Source organism: Grampus griseus, assembly GCF_964374135.1.
Source record: "Grampus griseus genome assembly, chromosome: 5".
Taxonomy (NCBI): Eukaryota; Metazoa; Chordata; class Mammalia; order Artiodactyla; family Delphinidae; genus Grampus; species Grampus griseus.
The window spans coordinates 107,746,062-107,753,238 of record NC_138998.1 but is presented as its reverse complement, the minus strand read 5'-3'; the positions used below and the strand labels follow the sequence as shown (position 1 = coordinate 107,753,238).

Genomic DNA, 7,177 nt, shown 5'->3' with positions numbered 1-7,177 from the left:
AAATTACTATTGTCCCTTGATCTCAAGACTCCAACATGTTACCCTTGTAGCACCATATCCTACCCTTCACCATCTCAAACCCCTAATGACCATTAATCTCTTTTTCATCTTTATAATGATGTTATATATATTCACATATATTACATATATACTCACGAATGTTATATAAGTGTAATCATGCAGTATGTATTGTTTTAGATAAGTTTTTTTTTCCCCATTCAGCATGATTTGAGATTCACACAATTTGTGTGTATTAATAGTTTGTTACCTTGTATTGCTGATTAGTATCCCATGATATGGATGTACCACAGATTGCTTAACAGTTCAGCATTGAAGGACATTTGGGTAGTTTCCAGTTTCTGGCTATTACTAATAAAACTTTTATGAATATTCATTATCAAATTTTAAAATGAAAATAACTTTTAATTTCTCTAGGATATTTTCTCAAGAATGCAATTGCTGGGACATATTGTAAGTCCATTTTATTTTTTTAAATAATTTGCCAAACTATTTTGCTAAGTGGCTCTACACTTCTACATTTCCACCAACAATGTGTCAGTGATCCAGTTTCTCTGCATCCTCACCAGCATTTGGTGGGATCATTAATTTTATATTTAGCCATTCTGGTAGGTGTGTAGTGATATCTCATGGTATTTTTAATTTGCATTTCTAGATGTTGACTTTTTCTCATTTGTTTATTTGTCATCTTTTTATCCTCTGTAGTAAAATTTCTGTTTATGCACTTTAACCATTTTCTAATTATATTGCTGTTGAGGTTTCGGGGTTCTTTTTGTTTTGCTATTTTTTTTGGCAAATGTTTTCTTCCAGTCTATAATTTGCCTTTTCATCCTCTTCACACAATCTTTCACAGAGCAAATTTTTTAATTTGATAAGGTCAAATTTATCCATTTTTTTAATGTATTGTATTTTTGGTGTCAAGTCTAAGAATTCTTTTCCTAGTCCCAGTTCCCAAATATTTTCCATTTTTTTCCTATAAGTTTTATAGTTTTGTGTTGTACATCTAAATTCATGATCCATTTGAGTTAAATTCTGAATATAGGGTAAGGTTTAGTTAAGTTTCATCTGTTTGTCTAGGAATGCCCTATTTATCCAGCATCATTTGTTGAAAAAGCTAACCTTCCTCAATTGAATTGCTTTTGCTCCTTTGTCAAAAATTAAATGGGCATATTTATGTGGATATATTTCTGTGTTCTTAAGCTATTTTTTATGAAGATATCTCTATGGCATTATATCACTCAGAAAAAAAAAAACAGAAATAAAGGCAGATAATCAACTTGCATTTAAGCTAAGAAAAGAGGACAAACCAGCCTCTCAAAGACTATACTTCCTGTTCTGATTCTATTATTTAGAATTGTTCGATAATTGGGAAATATCACATCAGTACAGTATGACTGACTCAATTAGAATTCATTGTTAATCAAGGAAATAATATCCATATGCATGATCTCAATTTCTGTCTACAAGATGATGGTCTTCAAGACCTGCCACATCTCCGTATGGAGCCAAAACATATATTTCCATTTTTTTCTAAATATTCTTCAATTGAATATCCAGAAAACTCAATATCTTTAAGTTTAAATCTGAATTTATGGGGGTTCCCTGATGGTCCAGTGGTTAAAGACTCTGTGCTTCCAATGCAGGTGTTGTGGATTCGATCCCTGGTGGGGAAACTAAGATCCCACATGCTGCGCGGTGTGGCCAAATAAAAATAAAAATTGAAAAAAGTCTGAATTTATGATTTCCTCAAGGTAAGAATGAGACACTTTCTTTTCACTGTTTTCACAATTTTAGTTAATAGCAGTTTTATTTATTCAGGCACCTAAACACATGGTCAAATGTGACTGTATTTTTTTTCCTGATTTTAAAGATCCAGCAGATTACCACATTCTGTCAGCTAAGGATCCCAAATATCACATAAATCATGTATGCTATCTCCATTTTCTAATGCTACTGCATTAATTTGTGTTTTTAATATTTCTTCCTTGGATGTCTATAGTAGTCTTACCTTAGCATTCTAAAACAATGACCATGTCACTATTTCTTAATTCTGATTTCCTCAATGCTTTTGATCACATTGCCAGAAAGTAAAATCCATAACTAAGATATCTAGCTTCTCTTTCATCATCTGTAAAATGACAGTTAATTTACCAAAGTTTTAATGCCATTCAAAATAAAAAATTAAAAAACATTTGACACAAGCTACTTAGATCAGTGACTGGCATGTAACTGCTTAAGAAATGGTAACTATTTTCATTATCATTAGTAAGTTATACAAAACCCTTGATATTTGAAACCTTGACTACATTTTCAAACTAATATTACTCAAACTTCCATGAGTAGTTTAAACTCACCCTAATGTATCCCAGTAGCCCTGTTAATGACTGAACTCCAACCAATCCTTTGGGATTCTGATCAAACATCATCTGCTTGGTAAACCATTGCCTGTTCTCTCTGGACAGTTAGACATTTTCTCTTCCTTCTCTAAAGTAATATATAATGTGTGTATTAAATTGTTATATATATTTTTCAATATTTTTACAATTTATTTCCTTCCCTAAACTGAGTTTCTAAAGATCTGGTACCTGAGCTATTATTGTACATTTTCTGTGCTTAAATGTCTAGTTAAATTAATGGAAACTTTAGTTATTAAATATATTCAAATAAGAAACATGAGATTAAAATACACATTAAAACACTTGGTTGAAAATTAGAAATAATGACACTTCCAAAATGAGTTAAAATAGTATTTTTTCATAATTTTCTAATATTACCCTCACACTTTCTTAATACATTCTCCTTAGACTAACTAGAATAAGAAAAATTGTGGTTTCAATTTCCCTTGTTTATATACTTACATGAATGACTATATCCTAATAAAGCTGTCTTTTATAGCTTTATTTTCTAAAGAAAAAAAATCTAAATATAATCTTCAACTTGTTTTTCTTTTCTTTTGTTAAATCATGGATATACCTACAAATCTGTAGCTAGAGTGATCAGTGATCCAACAATATCTTCTTTTTTTAAAAAGAATTGTTTATTTTTTATTAAAGAATAGCTGATTTACAATATTATATTAGTTTCTGGTATACAATAGACTGATGTGATATTTTTATAGATTATACTTCATTTAGAGTTATTACGAAACTGGCTATACTTCATTTAGAGTTATTACAAAACTGGCTATATTTACCTATGCTGTACAATATATCCTACTTGCTTATCTATTTTGTACATAGTAGTTTGTACCTCTTGATCCCATACCCTTACCTTGTCCCTCTCCAGTGATAACCACTAGTTTATTCTCTGTGTCTGTTTCTGTTTTGTTACATACATTCATTTGTTTCACTTTTTAGATTTCATATATAAGTGATAAAGTAGAGAATTGGTCTTTATCTGATATTTCACTAAGCATAATACTCTCTAGGTCCATCCAAGCTTTTGCAAATGAGAGAATCTCATTCTTTTTTATGGCTGAGTAATATTGCATTATATATAGATATAGATATAGACATACACACATACACACACACACACACACACACACCACATCTTCTTTATCCACTCATCTGTTGATGGACATTTGGATGCTTCCATATCTTGGCCTTTGTAAATAATGCTGTGAACATTGGGGTGCATATATATTTTCAAAACAGTGTTTTCATTTTTTTTCCAGTTATATACCCAGGAGTAGAATTGCTAGATCATATGGTAGTGCTATTTTTATTTTATTTATTTATTTATTGTTTTTTTGATGTCTGATCTTATTATTTGTTACTTTAGAACATCTCATTTTTGACTAGACTCAGACTTAGAAGTAGAAGCTCTCAGAGAGGACAGCCTTGACTCTTGGCAGTCTGTTCCTGGCATTTTTCTTTGGCCTCCTTCATTCCCCTGGCCAAAAGTTTAGTATATTCTGTAGTCTTTTCCTTATTTTTCTTAGTTGCTGTTCCTTCAGAGCAATATGCCAATGTTTTTGTTGCAGAACACGTGGAGTAACAAGATGCTGAATCCTGGGTACTTTTGTCCTAGGTTTCTTACCTTGTTTATGAGCTTTCTCACAAGATACTGGCAGACATCGTCTTCTTTAGAGAGATTGAAAAGCTTGCAGATTCTGCTAGCTCTTTTGGGCCCCAGATAACGAGGCACAGTAGTATCAGTGAGTCCAGGAATATCCTTCTCCCCTTTTTTTATGGTGACCCAGTTGAACACTCAGATTGGCATCCACAATGCAACCCTGTACAGATTTGCACTTTCTTTCTTCAGTCCTCCTTGGTCTGTAACAGGAATGCCCATTACTCAGTAGCAGGCGGACTTGGTCGTGGATCAAGACATCTGCTTCCTGGTGAAACCTTGTTTGTCATTCCCACCACTGATTCAAACCACATAACACTTCCATTCTTCAACCAGAACATCAGTAGCCACTTCTGTGGCCATACCTTTCTCATAAAAGGTACGATGTTTTCATTCATTGTCCACTTCAATGAGTTTCTGACAACCAGTGGCTTGGAAAGAGATATTCACCTTTGTCCTGAAGCAGCTAATGGCCTCCAAATCACCGTGAAGAAGAGTGGTAGTACTATTTTCAGTTTGAGGAACCTCCATACTGTTTTCTATAGCGGCTGCACCAATTTACATTCCCACCAACAATGTACAAGAGTTCCCTTTTCTCTATATCCTAGCCAACATTTATTTGTAGATTTTTGATGATAGCCATTCTGATAGGTGTGAGGTGACATTTCACTGTGGTTTACATTTCTCTGATGATTAATGGTGTTAAGCATGTTTTCATGTGCCTGTTGGCCATCTGTATGTCTTCTTTGGAAAAATGTCTATTCAGGGCTTCTGCTTTATATATATACATATATATATATATATATATATATATATATATATATATATATATATATATATGTACAGTTCTATGAGCTGTTTATATATTTTGGATATTAACCCCCTATCAGTAATATCATTTGCAAATATTTTATCCCATTAAGAATGTTGTCTTTTCATTTTGTCAATGATTTCTTTTGCTGTGTAAAAGCTTTTAAGTTTAATTAGGTCCCATTTATTTATTTTTGCTGTTATTTCTTTTGATTTAAAAAAACATTGTTATGATTTATATTAATGAGTGTTCTGCCTATGTTCTCTTTTAGGAGTTTTATGGTTTCAGGTCTTACAGTTAAGTCTTTAATCCATTCTGAGCTTATTTTTGTATATGATGTGAGGAAATGGCCTAATTCGTTTCCATGTATCTGTTCAGTTTTTCCAGTACCACTTATTGAAGAGACTGTCTTTTCTTCATTATGTATTCTTTTCTTTTATTTATTTATTTTTGTCTGCATTGGGTCTTCGTTGCTGTGCACAGGCTTTCTCTAGTTGTGGCTAGTGAGAGCTACTTTTTGTTGCAGTGCACAGGCTTCTCATTATGGTGGCTTCTCTTGCTGCGGAGCATGGGCTCTAGGCACATGGGCTTCAGTAGTTGTAGCATGTGGGCTCAGTAGTTGTGGTGCACAGGCTTAGTTGCTCCGTGGCATGTGGGATCTACCTGGACCAGGGCTCGAACCCATACCCCCTGCATTGGCAGGCAGATTATTAACCACTGTGCCAGGGAAGTCCCTCTCCATTGTATATTCTTGCCTCCTTTTTAGTAAATTAACTGGCCATAGGTGCATGGGTTTATTTCTGGACTCTCTATTCAGTTCCCTCAATCTGAGTCTGTTTTTGTGCCAGTACTATATTGTTTTGATTACTGTAGCTTTGTAGTATTGTCTTAAGTCGGGAAATTTGATACCTCCAGCTTTGTTCTTTTTTTTCAAGATTGCTTTGGCAATTCTGGGTCTTTTGTGGTTCCATATCAATTTTAAGATTATTTGTTATAGTTCTGTGAAAAATGTCATGGATATTTTGATAAGGATTGTGTTAAATCTGTAGATTGATTTGGGTAGTATACACAGCTTAACAATATTAACGATTTTCTTAATTTACTTATCACCTAAGCACACACACACACACATACAAATTTCACATATATGGCATCATAGAAATATGTAGGAGGTTTCTGAGAAGTTTCTTTACCTTTTATTTTTTTCTTTCCTTTTTCTCCAAAAATATTGTCCTAAACCACACATACACTCAATAATAGACATAAGGTTATGTTTCATATTTATATATCATCATAAACATATAGAAAATTATAAAATATACACATTTGTAACCACATGCTTTCAGAAATGTATTATTGTAGGAATTAAACTTTTTGGCACTCAATCATTATGTAAATACTTTAAAGTCATTTGACATAATTTTAATTGCTTCTTCTGAATGCTTTTATAAAGTATGCAAAATCAATTATGCCAAAATTTGTCTCAATTCACATTGTTGCCTTCTTTTGCCATTACAGTGTTCCAGCACACATGTATATCCATTAATGCTTCTATTTCATTTTTTTTTTTTAAATCACAGGAGCAGGCTTGACGAATACAAGAGAAAATGCATCTCTAAATTTTGATATTGTGGTACAATTTGCATTTGCCTTAACAATGAATAAAAGCACCCTACATATACCTATGAAAGTCTGATGGTGGTGAAACAATTTAGCAACTTTACTAAATTTTAATTTCTCTACTTTGCAAATAGGGCAACCGCTTGGTAGCTAACACCCATTGTTGCTGGTTTGCATTCTTGCCCTAAAGCACCAACTGGACTTTATACTACTCTATTAGCCTTTGCTGGCAGGGTGGAGAGCAGGGAGAGAGAGATAGACAGAAAAACAGAGACAGAGACAGAGAGGGAGGGAATGAGTTTAAGAAACTGGCTTATGCTATTGTGGAGTTCAGCAAGTCCAGAATCTGCAGTGTAGGCTAGCAGGCTGGGGACCTAGGGAAGAGTTGATGCAACAGTCTGAGTTGGAAGAAAGTATGCTGGTAGAATTCTCTTTTCTTCAGAGGAGGTCAGTCTTTTTCTATTAAGTACTTCAACTTATTTGATGAGGTCCATTCACATTATGAAGTATAATCTGCTTTACCCAAAATCTACTGATTTAAATGTTAATCTCATCTAAACAATACTTCACAGAAATATCTGGAATAATATTTGACCAACTATCTGAGTACAGTGGAGAGCCAGGATGACAACTAAGTTTAACCACAACAACTAT

General features: G+C 33.3%; 1 pseudogene across 1 annotated transcript; it reads right to left on the bottom strand.

Moving 5' to 3' along the window:
• Positions 1-3,807: 3,807 nt before the first annotated feature.
• Positions 3,808-4,623, bottom strand: LOC309823188 (small ribosomal subunit protein eS6-like; annotated as a pseudogene). Its single transcript has one exon. The product of its transcript is annotated as a small ribosomal subunit protein eS6-like (transcript).
• Between the last annotated feature and the right edge of the window lie 2,554 nt (positions 4,624-7,177).